The sequence below is a fragment of the Ascaphus truei genome, chromosome 1, assembly GCF_040206685.1.
Source record: "Ascaphus truei isolate aAscTru1 chromosome 1, aAscTru1.hap1, whole genome shotgun sequence".
Classification (NCBI taxonomy): Eukaryota; Metazoa; Chordata; class Amphibia; order Anura; family Ascaphidae; genus Ascaphus; species Ascaphus truei.
The window spans coordinates 132,020,189-132,037,221 of NC_134483.1; the positions used below are offsets into that span (position 1 = coordinate 132,020,189).

Sequence of the window (17,033 nt, forward strand, 5' to 3'; positions counted from 1 at the left end):
ACCCATGGAATTTTTTTCTTTTATAAGTCTGGTGATGTTTTTTTTGCATTAGTTTTGCAGCTGGGAGACTTTTAGAAATGTCCCCCATAGAAGCATACAATGAGGTTATGTATAAAGGCAGACGTGGTGCCATTCAGGGTCAAAACAAATCACCATACTGTAACTATCAAAGAAAAAAAAAATCCTATTAAAATAAACAGGGTCGCACAGCACCATTAACATTTCAGTGCGGAAAAAAAGGAAAACACTTGACAGTGAGGTCGCAGATAAAAATAAATTTCAAGTCAGTACACAGGTGCACTCAAGTGCACGGTTTTATGAGAATGTTGGAACTTGTTTTGCTCCAACCAGGCTCTTTACGATGCTTGGTACATATGCCTCATTTACCTCATAGTCTTGTAACTTCTGGTTAGCTTCACAGTACGTTTCTGTAATTTCATGTGTATGGTATATTTTATTACTAACTTATGTTGTTGTTTCTAATTTCATTTTTTTATTAAAAAAGATTGGATCATGCCTGTTTATGACAGTCACTGGACTGAACAGCCATGTGTCCTCCCTTGCATTTCTCAGCGGGGTTTATTTATTAAGGTGTGAAAGTTTTTTAATAATAATAGACATTCAAGTGAACATGGTTTATTGATCACTAAAAGCTTAAATCACTCCAGGTAAGTTCTCAATTAAAAAAAAAAATAGTGACACCTGAAGAAGTAGCTGTTTGTACCCGAAACGTTGTGCACATCGGTCTCGTTTCACCAATTCATGTTTAGTAAGTTGACCATTATATTATACTGTATGTGTGCGTCTAACCTCTTCTTTTTCTATTCGGCTAAATAATAAAAAAAGGGAAATCCAAACCTAAAAAAGCTAGAAGCTGGAGGAACCACAGAGAGGATACAGTAAGCTTCTTTCATTGTGCAGTTCTACTTTATTGATCATTTTTTGCACCACACATTTCCTATTTTAATGTGGAAGTGGTATTTTTATTTTACAGGAGCTACACTGGGTAACCCCAGAAGTCACATGTGGAGGATGGAGTAGTAAAGGTAATATGACTACAAAGGTTATTTGGGGCTATTGGAAAGTACTTCTTTTAGGAACTCATTAGACGGGAGATAGAAACATTAAATGTTTACTGCTAGGCAGGATTCCTGGCAGTCGTTTTACACGCTTCTCAAAAGTTATAGATGGAAGTAAAACACAGTTTATTTAGTGGTATGTCATAATTAGTTAAGTGTCGTCATACACCCAAATCTATGCTAGACCTTCAGTGTGTCTGCTGTAAACTGTGGTCCTACTGTATGTATTCACCTGAAAAGACATGCATGTCAACCATTTATTGTGCCTATTTTGAGGTACTGTCTAATGATACATGTAATAAATGTTAGCTTTCAGCTTATCTGAGTTGGTAAGAGCAACGCTAATGTGATAATACCAATAAATGATTACCTTATATCATCATAGGGACAATTGCATTAATTATATATGCTGGATTCAGTTTTCCCATAGAATTTGGAATGGGCTGTGCTTTATTTCTGAGAGATATGTCTAATTATTCATACTTTTCCACTACATTAACCGCGAAGGTAATCAAGGGGTTAAATAGTAGGCACTGCTTTATTGTTGGCACAGGGGGTGGGTGAAGCTTGTAGTTGCCCCAGGGGGGGTGTTTAGGCCTTGAGGGAGGGTAGCAGTAGAAGTTAACCCCTTCATTACAATAGCAGTTAAAATCACTAAGGTAATGAAGGGGTTAACCCCTCGCGCTACCCTCCCCCAAGGCATAAACACATCCTGGGGCAACTACATCTTTCATCCACCACTGTACCAACAACACTACACCGGAATTGATAAAAGTGCTATTAGCCAAACATTAGCCAGCCAGCATAAAGTAAATTAAAGTTGTACATACCCCTGCCAGGATGAAGGCCGCCCTCATCTTGCTCTGCACCCTCTTCTTCCTCCATGGGCAGCAACATTACAATAAAAAATAAAAATAAACTACTGGCCACTAACCCCTGTAACGGGCGTGCTAGCCACAAACGAGGACCGGGCTGCAGGGCTGAGGTGGGGATATGAAAGCACTGACCTGAGACCGCGAAGCTGGTCCGGATTGCGGATTCCGTCATCTTGGGTGGCCGGGGTTGGAGAAGGCAGGGTAAACATTATTCAGGCTGGGTCAAGGTAGGCAGAACAGGAGGATGGTCGAGGTCACAGGCTGGGGTTGGCATCAGGAAGACTTCAGCGAAGAGCTTCAGTGGAGAGCTTCAGCTTAGGCACTTAAGTGTAGGCGCTTCAGCGCAAAGGAATGTCTCTGGAACAGAGCAGCTACAGCACAGGGGATCCAGCACAGATGCTCCAGCATGGGAGGACCTGTGGAACAGGAGACAAGGAGACTGAAAGCTTCAGCGTAGGTGCTTCAGCACAAGAAGGCCAGACGGGCCAAGCTGGGGTGCTTGTGACAAGCACAGATACAGGGCAGGAAGTGTTGAAGGTCTCAGGAAGCAGAGTATGCAAACAGGCCACAGGAACACTGAAGCTTTGGTGCTGGGGATCCAGCACTTCAGCACAGGAGCAGGAAGGCCCAAGGTAGGCCAGGCAGAGATGTGTGTAGCAAGCACAGATTACCAGGAATACAGCGATTCCAGAATTATGCTCAGCCACTTCTTGATGGAAGGGCTAAACCTAAATAGCACGGGCAGCCAATAGGGACAGAGCAGCATAGCAAGCTGCATAAAGCAGACTGCAGTGTAAGTCCAGAACCAGATTATTCCAATTGCCCAGTACAGGGAAGGCTTTGCCTGGAAGCTCTATAGCCCTATAAGGGTGAGTTCCAGCCAAAGCCAGGACTGGAACCCTTAAAACCCCTTAATCACCGTAGCGGTTAGTAACCGCTATAGTAATTAAAGAGTTAACCCCCCCTCCACCACTACCGACCCAAGAGGCAACTACCCTCACCCCCACCACCCATAGATTGTCACAGTGGTAAACCATGCCCCCAATATAGGCAAGGATTGCCACAATGAATGGGCATCCTAACAAAAACACATAAAAAACTAAAATATATTATAATGAAATAAAAACAAACATTTGTCAAAAAAATGCAGCCATCACATGGTTCACCAACCAATCGGATTGGTACAAATACCATGTGATGCCTTTCCTTTTTTGGAGTGATGTGACGTCATGTACCATGTGATAGCTGCCATTTTTTTGGGCTGAAGTTATGTCATCTTAAAGGGACGGAAGCATATACTACCTGATTCACTGGCTCCCCTCCCTTTAAGATGACGTCACATCCTTTAATAAAAATGGAAGCTGTCACATGGTACACCAACCAATCAGATTGGGCGTGTATCATTTGACAGTCAAATGTGATGTCATAGGTCTCATTTGAGCCCAAGAAGCCATTGGGGCAAAATCTATGGCTCCTTTTGGATTATAAAGAAGAGAAGAAAGAAGAAGAAATAAAAGAAGGAAGAACTTACTGAAGTCGTCTCTTCAATCAACAGAGGATTGTGGATTCTTCACATCAGGCTGTTGAGCATTGCATTGACGGTCAATAGATGGTGCCAGAGTAAGATGATGGTGAATACAGCAAAGGTAAGAAACATATTGATTGTATTTTATTTCATTTGGTATTTTGTTTAAGGTTGCCCATTGACTGCCAATATGTTTATCTATGGCCCTTTCTGGGTATAGATAAGCACAGTGACAAGCAATGCATATTTTGGTAAATGTTGTTTTTATTGAATTGTAATGTATTGTTTTTTTTTGTTATGTTTTTTCTTAGGTTGCTCATTCATTGTCATTGTGGCAATGTGCACCTGGACAGATCAAGAGGGACCACGCTGCATAATGCTGCCCTTATAGTGCCTTGCGACGGCGACGGCGCTCCGAATCAAATATACTGACTCCGTCACAAGCACTTATACAGGTAGTAAGCGTGACGGAGACGGAGCAACCCAAAATTTTGAAGCCGGGTCTATTTGATTTTTTAGAGACAGTCGCCACATGTGACGGTCTCTAAACCAATCAGAGAGCGCGGCCCGCCCCATTTCATGATGTCGCTGGTGACAGTCACTCAGAATCAAATTATACGTTTCACTAGTGGCGATGTCATCGGTCGCATCACCATTGCCAGCACTATCAGCAGGGCCTAACACCTCCTGGGCTGCTGTGGAGGATACCCAAGCCTTGGACTTCCCAACCTTTATACCAGCAGGAGGAAGCTTAGAGCCCCGAATGTAAACATTACCCCGACACTGAACTCTGTTTTATTGTTGGTAACAGGCTTAGCCCTCCATCCCACAGATAGGGACTAATGGTCTGATGTTAGTCAGAGCTCCATGCGGAACTAGGTATGTTTATTTTGGTTTGCTCCTTATGTCCTCAATAACAATATGTTATGTTATGTTATTAAAGCCTACATTTTTTTACAAAACCAGTCTCCTGTTTTGCACAAATTTCCTAGAGGTACAGAAAAAAAATGTGGGTGGGGGAGGGGGGTGGGGGGTTAAGTTTACATCGCATGAGGGAACTTTTCAGTTACCTGTATGATAACATCTTCAAATCAATTATACATGAGCGCAATCCCAATGCCCGTACAACTTGTGCAAACGATACATTGCACATAAAAAAATAAAGAGAAATAAACTAGATAGGGAAACAGAAAAGAAAAATAATGGGGAAACGGGGAGATCCGGCGTTGCCTATATAAATCCATAGGAGTCAAGCCCTACTGTATGTTGGCCTTAATCAGGACAAGGAGGTTCTCATATAATGGCCGAATCCATGTTAAACCTGTGTCTGCCGTCGGACATTGTCTCGAGAATGTATCACTTCTTTCTCTCACCACTGCTGTTAGCTTCTCCATTGCAAATACCTGTCATATCCTGCCCTTTGCCATATTCACGTCAGGTACAGTACCCTTTCCTGTTTCCATAGGGCTGTCACACAACATCTTGCTGCAGTAAGAATGTGGCCCATGAGCTTAGTTTAGTTCCATGCAGATTCTCTATAGGTCTGCCAAAGCAGAGTGACCCACCGATCAACGAGAGGCCCAGTGTTGCATTAATAAGTGTAAAGATCTGTTTGCAGAATGAGATTATACAAGGACAGTGCCACCAGATGTGAGACAGAACCCTTCTGGAAACATCCCCGAAAGAACCTGGGATAATTTAGAATGCTGATGGCACGCATTCTAACTGGGGTCATGTACCACCTGAAGAGTATTTTATAGACATTCTCTTTCATAGTCGTACATATAGAGCTCCCTGCTGCCATACATATGCCCCCCAAACCTCCAATATCTCCCCCAGCTCTTCCTACAATTGTACCATGTATGAACTTTTGTGGGTACGATTTTGACAGATAAGAGATTGGTATATTGTAAAGATAAGACCCTTTTCCAAAATTTGTGTGCTGTATGTTTTTAAGGCTCAATAAATAAGCCTTATCAAGAGAACCCGCGTGTGTGGTTGCATGTACCCTGCAACATATGGTGTCAGAAGTGCCGGGATTTTGAGAGGCCTCTGCAGTTGAAGGGCCACACACACACACAAAAATGAGAAAAATTGAAGAATTTTTAAAAGAGTTTCTGTGCGAGCAGACCAGACAGCAGGACTGTTAATGCAGGAGCAGACCAAACAGCAGGCACTAGTAATGCAGGAGCAGGCCCAACTACTATTGCAGCAGCAAACCCGGCTCCTAACCCAGCAGCAGGCAGCACAGGATGAGCAGATGGGGTCTGCCAGTCCAGAACTTGTGAACAAGCCCCCGGTCCTCCTGAGGAAAATGGCTCCGAACGAGGATCCAGAGGCTTTTCTACTGACATTTGAAAGGGTTGCCAAAGCTCAGGGCTGGGCTGCAGATCACTGGGCAACTGCTTTGGCCCTCTCCTTATAGGAGAAGCCCAGGCCTCATATCAGGACCTCCCAGCAGATCAGGCAATGGACTACCAACAAGTAAAAGCCGCCATACTGGATCGCTTAGGTCTGACCCCAGATACCTACCGGCAGCAGTTCCGGAACCTGAAGTACACCGCTAAGATGAGACCCCGGATCCTCGCTCAGCAGTTATTGGACTTGTGTACTCGCTGGATACAACCCGAGGAGCGCACTAAGGAGGCAATTCTTGAGCAAGTGGTTTTGGAACAATTCCTACAGATAATACCCCCTTCCGCACGCGCGTGGGTAAAACACCATGCTGCTGAAACCCTAGCTTTGGCGGTTCGACTTGTTGAGAACTTACTTGGGGCCGAGGATCAGGCGAGTGCCCTGGACCCGACGGATCCAACTTCACCAGCACTTGCGGATACCCAAAGAGGGAGATTGGAACAACTGGGAAACCACCATACACAACCACCAAGTGCCACAAAAGGAGCAGTCCTTCAAACAAGGAAGAAGTCAAAACGCCAGGCACCGCCGAGACCCTCATCCCCTTCCTGATGTCGGCTTGTCGCCAAATGAGAGGAACTTACGAGGATGTCACCCACAGGACCCACCAAATGCCTGGTCTCCAGTATTTGGTCCAGCGGAGCGCTATCCACGGCCCCCTCCTGCGAGGGAACCCTCGCCATGTTCCGCCTGCGGAGAACAAGGCCACCGGCATGTGGATTGTTCCTTCAGCAGGACTGTCACCTCGGCCTTCACTGGAGAAAATTACAAGCCCTGGCTACATCCAGCCCAGGTTGGGGGAAAAACCGTCCAGGCCCTTGTGGATTTGGGCTCTGGGAAAACTCTGGTCTTCTAGGAACTGTTACCGCATAAGTGTGTTCTTTTGACTCCCCATGGAGTATAGAATGTATACACGGCGATGTAAAACGGTATCCGACGGCCATAATCCGGCTACAGGTAAAAGGTCAGGAGGCCTACCTCGAAGTAGGAGTCGCTCCTTGGCTCCCTGCCTCCGTTGTGCTTGGCCGGGACTGGCCTTTCTTTTCGGAACTAATGGCTCCAGTCTCTCATGAGGAGCCTTATTCTATGGCTCAGCAGATCCCTGGCAAACTGTTCCCCTTCTCGGCAGACCTTTTTCCCAGTAGACAATGGGTTCAAAAGACTCGGAAGCAAAGACGCTTTGACAAACAGGACTGGTTGCAGAAATCTGGGTCTCAAGGTGACCATTTTAGTAGCCAGAAATCACAAGTGATGGCTGGGGATGGCCAGAGGGAGGGGATATGGGCCCTGGAGACTTACCAGACCTATACCTCCCTGATTTTTGCCAGAGTCAAAGGGAAAACCCAGTCCTAGCTAGACAGTATGATAAAGTGGTAAAAATGGATGAGCAGATATTGAATGCACAGGGGGTGATAGTATTCCCCATTTTGAATTATCGAATGATATCCTGTATAGGGTGAATAGGCAGACGCAAACAGGGGAGGTCACCAGGCCGATATTGGTTCCCAATGCGTTTGTTAAATCTGTGTTCACTCTAGCCCATACTGTCCCTTGGGGTGGTCACCTTGGCAGGGATAAAACATTGGACCGTATTTCGTCCCGATTCTATTGGCCAGGGATGCATAGTGATATTGCTAAGTTATGTGCGGCATATCCGGAGGGCCAGCTAACTAGTCCAAAGGGACACAAACCAGCCCCTTTGGTTCCTCTACCCTTGGTGTCAGTTCCCTTTGAGAGGATTGGGGTAGACTTGGTAGGACCTCTAGAACCTTCTGCGAAAGGACACAGGTTTATCCTTGTAATAGTTGACTATGCAACAAGATATCCTGAGGCGTTCCCCCTGAGAACAGCAACGGCGAAGCAAGTAGCCAACAAGTTGTTGGAACTGTTCTCATGGGTTGGACTTCCCCAGGTTAAGTTGACAGACCAAGGTACAAATTTTATGGCTAAACTGATGCAGGATGTCTTAAAATTACTAGAGGTCAAGTCTGTTCGGACATCGGTCTACCATCCACAGACTGACGGATTGGTGGAAAGATTTAACCGAACTATAAAAGGGATGCTGAGGAAATTTGTAGATTCAGAGAAGAGAGCCTGGGATGAACTTCTCCCTTTTCTGCTGTTTGCAGTGCGGGAAGTTCCCGAGGCCTCCACAGGATTCTCTCCATTTGAATTGCTATACGGCCGCCAACCCCGGGGTATCCTAGACCTCCTAAAGGAGTCCTGGGAGAAACAGCGGTCCCCTTCTAAGAATACCCTGCAATATGTATTGGACCTTAGGAAGCGCCTAGATGTGGTCGGGCATTTTGCTAGGGAGAATCTTAGATCAGCCCAGGACAGTCAGGAGAGACATTGCAATCAAAATGCTCATATGAGAGTGTTTCACCCAGGAGATCAAGTGATGTTGTTGTTACCCAGTTGTGAGAGCAAACTCCTAGCCAAATGGCAGGGCCCATTTGAAGTACTCCGCCGCACGGGTGATGTGGATTACGAGATCGCTCAACCAGGGTCCAGGATGGGTAAACAAATTTACCACGTGAACTTGCTGAAACCCTGGAAGATGCAGCGGTCTCTATTAATCCACCCGGTGGAGGAGAAAACGGACTTGGGTCCTCAGCCCCCATGGGAGAACATCGTGGGTGATGATAAAATCCCAATGGGTAGACAGTTGTCCTCTGAACAAAAAGGGGACTTGTTAGAAAAAATTACACAATTCCAATTATGTTTTTTCTGATTTGCCAGGGCAAACTAATTTAATTTCACATGTGATCGAGACAGCACCTGGGGTAAAAGTACGTTACCGTCCTTATAGGTTGCCTGAAAGTCGTAGGGCCCTGGTAGAGAAGGAGGTATAAGAAATGTTACACTTAGGAGTGAATGAGGAATCATGCAGTGAGTGGTGTAGTCCACTAGTTATGGTCCCTAAACCCGATGGTAAGGTAAGATTTTGTGTGGACCTCCGAAAGGTCAATGCGGTATCCAAGTTTGACGCATATCCGATGCCAAGGGTGGACGAGTTAATTGACGCCCTTGGTAACGCAGACTATATATCCATGCTAGACTTAACAAAAGGATACTGGCAAATACCTTTAGATGAAAAATCCAAGTGCAAAACAGCCTTTGCCACTCCCATGGGTTTATACCAGTTTGTGACAATGCCATTTGGACTGCATGGAGCCCCAGCCACATTTCAGAAACTCATGGATAAAGTGCTGAGACCCCATAGGGCTTATGCCGCAGCCTACCTAGATGACATTGTCATTTATAGTAAACACTGGCAGGCCCATCTAAATAGGCTGAAAGCGGTCCTCAAATCTCTAAGAGCGGCAGGGCTCACAGCCAACCCTAAGAAATGTGCCTTAGGTAAGGCGGAAACCATATACTTAGGGTATGCAGTGGGAGGTGGAAAAGTAAGGCCACTAGCCGACAAGGTAGTTGCCCTGAAAGAAGTTCCGACCCCCCAAACAAAAACGCAGGTACGCTCTCTGCTGGGTTTAGCAGGGTACCCTCGGCGGTTCATCCTCAACTACTCGGAAGTTGCAGCCCCATTAACGGACCTCACAAAAAAGTGTGCCCCTACACAAGTGGTATGGTCAAGGGAGTGTCAGAGAGCCTTTGAGGACATAAAAAGGTGTCTATCAGAGGGTCCCGTCCTTAGAAGCCCAGACTTCAACAGGCCTTTTGTAGTGCAAACCGATGCATCAGAGATAGGGCTAGGGGCAGTGTTGTCACAACAGTATGAGGGAGTGGAACATCCGATCCTTTTTCTGAGTAGGAAATTGTTCCCGAGGGAAAAAAACTACTCAGTGATTGAGAAAGAGTGCCTCGCAATAAAGTGGGCAATCGAGGCTTTGAGACATTACCTGGCAGGAGTCAATTTTACTCTGGTGACGGACCATGCTCCATTAAAGTGGTTAAATATTATGAAGTACTCCAATGCTAGATTGACCAGGTGGTATATAACCCTCCAACCCTTCTCATTTGAGATTCAGCACATGCCTGGAAAAGAAAATGCAAATGCTGAATTCTTTTCTAGAGAAGGGGTGGATGATCGGGCTTCAGCCGTGCATGGCCCCAGCCACACACTAACAGGGGAGGAATGTGACAGGGTGAATGAACGTCACCAGCCATATACCTGGCAAACCTATGTTTAGGCTTGCAGTGCAGCAGTGACGAGGTTAAGTTTCAATTGAGAAGGGCTGCTTAATTAGTCTGACCCCAGCTGCATAATCAAGGTGTTTTAAAAACCCCATGCTGTACACACATGCAAGCTAGCTGGTCAGGAGACAGGACTGAAATACCGAAGAGATTACTGCTATAAGGTCTGTTTTTCAAAGTACATGTGTGATAACTGTCTGTGTCCTGCATGATGAAGAGAAGCTGCCTTGTTTTCTATGCTGAAGAGAAGCTATTTTGTTTTTGTCTGTTGAAGAGAAGCTATTTTGTTTTTGTATGCTGAAGAAAAGCTATTTTGTTTTTGTGTGCTGTATGTTTTTAAGGTTCAATAAATAAGCCTTATCAAGAGAACCTGCGTGTGTGGTTGCATGTACCCTGCAACAGCCTTCAATACACTTATCCTGCAGTCATTTGTGTTCTTTCACAGGAGAGGCAGCACACCTGGGAGGGGGGTTGGGGGATGTCCAAGTTTATTGTCCTGTTTGCATAATAACAGTCAATAGTTTGGCCTAATCCCTCTCTCAATGACAAAATGAAATCAGATTGCTGTTAGAGACCCTGGGGTTAACACCCCCTTATTAGCTGCATGCAGTACTGTAGCTGTAGTTTACAACCTGTGATTTAGTCAAGTCGATGGAATTAACACACCTTTATTAGCTGCATATAGTACTGTAGTTTGGCTACTGAGAGGACCAGGTGGAAGGAGGAAAAAAAATAGTAATATTTTTCTTTTTTTTGCTCAGAAGGACAGAATAAGATTTTGTTTAAACCTCACAAAGACTCAATTGGTCTGACTTGGTGTACTGCACAGATGAGCATGAAGGAAGGATTATAAAAAACTGTTACAACTGGTCAAATATTGTTCAATCTACGCTCATGCTTCCTAAGATGATCTTAAATAGATCTTCTCCCCCCTCATGCAGCTCCTGTTGTGTGGAGGTATACCCCTCCTCCACTAGTGTCCACCATAGATAAACTCCATCAGTGGACCAACCATGCAAAAGAAAAAGCATAAGAGACACCAAGGGTAAAGTAATATGTATTGAGAAATACAGTAAATAGTGCAAGTAGTAACTTACATGTAAGAGATAAAAGGTCCAGTAGTAAATAAAAGTTCAGGACTCAGTTTGCCGTGCCAGTTAGCGAGGAGTCTGGAGTTGGATGCTTGGCTTGTGTAGATCAGTCCCACACGCAGGGATTAGCTAATGCTGCAATGCAGCTGCTTTACTTCCGGGTCTCACGTGTCACCGCGATACCCGTATGAAGTAGTCCACCACGTCTCCGTAACTTTGACACTTCCCCCGACAGGGCTGACTGGGTGTATGAAATACACAAAGCTACATATGCAACCAGATGGCAGGGTGCCTGATATAGATAGTGAGAACTCCGCTATGCATTTCGCACACGCACGTGCTTCATCAGGCGGTGGTCTAGGGCACCTGCAGGGGGCCTTAAATACTCTTGTTTAACAGTGTATACCAATTAGCTTCATTGCTGGTAATGAAATATGTGTAAACAAATTCAGAGAAGAATCACAAGGAATACAAGTGAACACTGCTATCTTAAACATATCTAATAGTATCTTAAAGTAATTTAAACAAATAGAATGACCATTGTGTGTTGATACAATGTTAAATAACTGTGCTGCAGACCAATAAAATTAGCAATCAATAATAATTAATACAAATAAAAATAACAATAAAAACAACAACAAAACTACATAAAAAGCACCATAAAACATAACACTAAAAAATAGTAACCAGAAAAAAGGAATGGAAAGGGAATAAAGGCTAGAAGTCGGGGGAAAGGAGAAAAAAAGGGGCGACGGTGGAGAAAAAGTGAGGGGGGGGAGGTGAAGGGGGCAAAGGGGGGGGGAGATGGAAAGGAAGAAGGGGAGGAAAGGAGAAAGGGGGGACAGGTGGAAGAGGGGAAATCCCTGGGAAAATGTTGGAAGAAGGAGGGGGGGGGGGAAGCAGGAAGTACAAATGAATCCATTCTAGGAGTTGACCCTGTTACAGCTACTATGGAACCTGACAATTCTCCCTGCATGTCTTGCAATGTTTTAGAAACATCTCCCTGCATGTCTTTCAAGATTTTGTCTATATCAGCCCGGAATATTCAAGTGGGGTCACCTACTGTAGGAGGGACTGATAATTTGGTTTGTCAATCTATCAGGATTTATGGAACCCTCGGAGGTAACATGGAAACCCACATAAGACAGGAGACCGAAATAAGTAAATGACAGGGTTTATTTATTTGGCATTTGCAAGTGTGCAGGGCTACATGCAAAAGGCTGTGGTTGCTAAGGGAGCAAAGAAGCACAGGAGGCAAATAGTACTAAGGGAAATAACAAAACAAACCAAGGTTAGCTGCAAGAATTGCAGTGCTACATGCATAGAGCCATAGTACCGGGGGACAAATAATAAACAGAGGGATAATAATACAAAGGGAATACAATACAACAAACTTGAAGGTCATTGTAGACCTGCAGGGCTATTGTAGTAAGGAGAAAGCCTGTCCTGCGCTCTGGCAGTTAGTTCCAGCACCCTAGGGTGTCAATTGGGGTCACAAAGAATGGAGCAGGAGAGTGTGATAGCGGACCTGAAAGTAGGTCAGAGCTGGGAAGGGAAACCTTACCTATGTAAGCTCACAGACCTCGGTCCTGCTCTCCTCTGAGCTCCGGTTCTTGACGTGCAGCCTTCTGAAGTAAGGACATAGAAGAAAAGGAGTTCCGGCGCCACAGCCCGTGACAAACTTCAAGGTACTTCCGGGTAGTAGAAAAAAACTTTATTGGAGCCTCACATACACATGGCTACACCACGATCTCCCCCTCAACGCGTTTCACGCTAGGAACAGCGCTTCATCTTGGAGTGGGGAGACGTGGTCTGAGCCTAAACATTTAAAATAAAAAAGCCCGCGAAAATGGACTAACATATTAACCCCTGATACACATAACTTATTAACTATATCCAGCTAACATCAAATCTTATTCAAAGACTCAATATATCTTTAGAAATAAGTTCACACATGATTGTATTATTGAAAAGGCCAGATATGCTATGTTGTAATTAAGTATTATCAGGGATATCTAAAAAGTAACCTATGCAACGTTAAACCAAAGGAACTGACATCTAGGACTAATTAGGAAAAATATAATAAACTATAAACACAGTTTATTATAGTAACTGTATCAGCTAAATCTCAATGTCATATTCATATTCATAGAGAATATTAAACTTATTCAAATGTATATGTATTATTATTTTGTCCAAGAATAACAGGGGAACAGGGAAAGGGAGGGGGAGAGGGGGGAGGGGGGGGGAAGGGAAGGGCAACAGTGAAGAAGCAAAAGTTACGTTAAAACTGTAAATCATTAATAAATAATCAATGATTTTATCTAATTGCATAATATTGAATAATAAATCAGAGTCATACAATGTACAGATGTTAAAGGAAACAACGCAGGTCCCATTCAACGTTCAGTCCATTGGGCTGCAGTGTTTGGAGCGGAAAGATTCTGTGTGCTTCTCGCTGGTGCAAGAGTTTGATACGATCCCCTCCCCTTAGGGGTAATGGAATATGTTCAAGTGCTATACACTGTAATGATCCCACTGAACCCAATGGACAGGTATTGAAGTGTATTGATACTGGATGCAGCATATCCTTATTCCGTATCAGCCTTAAATGCTCAAGAATACAAATCTTAAGGATTCTACTAGTGAGGCCTACATACTGTTTGCTGCATTTACATATCAATAGATATACGACACATTCTGTTTGACATGTGATGAATGATTTGATTTTGTACCTGCGTGTCTCGTCTCGGTAGGACAAATGTGTGGATTTAGGGCCTCATGCAGTAAGGCCCGATAAAATCATTTCGCCAAGTGTGGCGGATAGGTGGGGGATCGGCCTTTTTTTGGCGATTTGCCCTCGCAGTATTCAGTAAGGGCCGAATCCTTCCGATCCCTGCCGAAGCACTGCGAAAGCAAAGCTGCCGATGAGGCTGTGCCGATACAGCCTGGCTCCCGATAAGCCTTCCGATAAGCCTTTGGTGGCGATAGATGTTTGCAGCAGAGAGAGACAAGCCGCTCTCTCAGCGCAAACATCGGCAACAAATAAAGTATTTTTAAACAACTTTTATTCATAGTGTACATGTGCAGGGGGTCTCCGGAGCTGAACCGCATTGGTTTCAGGTCGGGGGACCCCCTGCTCCCCGAGATACAGGCCCCTTTATGAGGTGCCGGTATCCCTCTGCATTTAAAGGTCCCGATCACGTGACCGCGGCATGTAAACAAAGCAGAGGGATACCGGCACCCCATAAAGGGGTCTGTATCTCGGGGAGCAGGGGTTCCCCGGACCTAAAACAAAAGCGCTTCAGCTCCGGAGACCCTCTGCACAACTACACTATGAGTAAAACACACACATCAATAAAGACTCGTTCCTTACCTTACAGGGTATCTGCTATGGTAGCGAAGCAGCATTAATATTTATTTAATAATACTGTACAGTGAGCAGGGGGTCCCCCGAGCTGAACCGCATCACTTTGTGGACCAGGGACCCCCTGCTTCCTGAGTTACAGGCCCCGGAATGTGTCATCGGGTGGCAGTGTCGCCGCCATCTTTATAGCGTCCCATTCGCGACGTGCCCGCTATAAATATGGCGGCGACACTGTAACCGATGCCCCAAACCGTGGCCTGTAATTCGGGAAGCAGGGGGTCTCTGAGACACAAATTAATGCGGTTCAGCTCAGGAGGCCCCCTGCTCCCGCACAATAGTATTAAAAATACATAAATGCTGCTTCATTACCATAGCGGATAGCCGCTAAGGCAGTGAAGGGGTTAAGGCAGAATAGCATGTTTATTGGGGACATTTGCCCCCAATAAACATTGCAATAAACAACATACACCCCCTGTGTATGTAAAATACATAAACAACAATAAATACATTAAATACATATAGTACTCACCACCCATGTCCGGCTGCCACGATGAAGGACATCCTCATCTTCATCCTGCCCATGCACCATCCGCTTCTGCAAAACAGACACAAGAATTAAAACATCCAATGTAATGTCCCCTAACCCCTTAATCACCATAGCGGTTATTAACCGCTACAGTCATTAAGGGGTTAACCCACCCTCACCCACATACCCTCCCCCACTAACCCCCCCAACCCTGAGGCCTAACCACCCTCACCCACTACCCACAGGGGAGTCCTACCAAATACCCTTGGGGCCAATACCCCCTCCCCCAGCACATACAGTACAATAATGAGCCAAATAAATATTATCCACATAGGGATAATACATTATTTGGCCATTATTAAACACATTCAATACCGTAATAAAGTAAAGAAAATTGTACTAACCTCATCAATAAGAAGGCTCCGTCGCCAGCATCATCCTTGGGGTCCGTTGCCAAAATAATAAATAGGCAATACATCTCAATTACATTAACATACCAATGAACCCCTTAATCACCTTATCGGGTACTAACCTCAAAGGTAATTAAGGGGTGAAGCCATCCTGCAATGGTAACACCACTTATGCATAACATCCTCAATGAATTAAAAAGCAATTTCCTAACCAAATCTCATTTAATCATTCAATCTGAAGGCTCAAATGCCACTTAAAACATTGCTTTTACAGTGTATACATGTAGCATAACATGTAAACTACATGTAAACGCTGCAAATCAATGTTAACAATACAGTAATCCAACTCAAATAGCCTGACATCACAAGAAGTATATTATGTAAGCAAATAAAGTCACCATCAATGAATAAACACACATGAATTACATCCCTAAACAATTAAAATACCATCCATACCAATTACACAATTAACTATAGCTATTGTAACAGAGAACAACTTCAAAACATACAAAAAAGGACACCAACATTTACAATATACTAAAGCAAGCCTCTCCATAACCTACAGTACAGCATAAAGCCCAAAACTTACATCTCTCTAATAATAAAATACATTTAACATACATCTATGCACAGCAGCATAGCCACAATGATTTACAATACAGAAAATCAAGCTTTAACAACACTATCATTTCTTACCCTGTATGTATATATCTCTCTAGACATACATACATACATACATACAGTGGCAAGAAATGATATGCATTAAAAAAAATGAAGACATGAAAAAGCAAAAAAAAACACAGTTACATTAAATACATTTCTTTATTTAACTTACCATTACTTGCCCCCACCGACTCCCGTTGATGAGCTTACTCACAAACCAATCCACGAACAGGAACCCATAAAATAAAAAACCATAAAATAATAAACATTAAAATAATAAAACACGACAATCCAGGGGTCTTCTAGTTGTAATCCAACTTCATCTGTATTCTTCTACCTTCTTCCGGGGTCTTCTTGCTGTCCGGTGCCACGCCCTGGTCTTCTTTCTTCAGAGGAGGTCCTTCCTCCTCGGCGCCTGGCTTCAAAATGAGACGACATAGGCTTTTAAAGGCCTATGACGTCACACTTTCGTCATATGGTTCCCACGGCCCTGATTGGCCCGTGAAAACCATGTGTTTTGGCCGATGTAAAAAAAAATGATGACGTCACTTAAAGGCAATGACAGCACAGCCAATCAGAATGGCTTTGCTGCAATTGCCTTTAAGATGACGTCATGAAAAGACACATGGCCGGACTCACATGGTACGGCAGCCAATCAGAGCGTGGGAAGTCTATCCCTACTCTGATTGGTTCAAGTACCATGTGACAGAGGCTTGGGGGAGAAAGGATGTGACGTCATTGAAAGCCTCTGTCACATGGTACTTGAACCAATCAGAGTAGGGATAGACTTCCCACGCTCTGATTGGCTGCTGTACCATGTGAGTCTGGCCATGTGTCTTTTCATGACGTCATCTTAAAGGCAATTGCAGCAAAGCCATTCTGATTGGCTGTGCTGTCATTGCCTTTAAGTGACATCATCATTTT

General features: G+C 44.3%; 1 long non-coding RNA gene across 1 annotated transcript in view; it reads right to left on the reverse strand.

Moving 5' to 3' along the window:
- LOC142492256 (uncharacterized) overlaps window positions 1-11,283 on the reverse strand; it is a 71,721-nt gene extending 60,438 nt beyond the window's left edge. The window contains exon 1 of the long non-coding RNA XR_012800817.1: window positions 11,150-11,283. This is a non-coding gene — a long non-coding RNA (uncharacterized LOC142492256). The remainder of the gene's footprint in view (window positions 1-11,149) is intronic.
- Window positions 11,284-17,033: the final 5,750 nt, after the last annotated feature.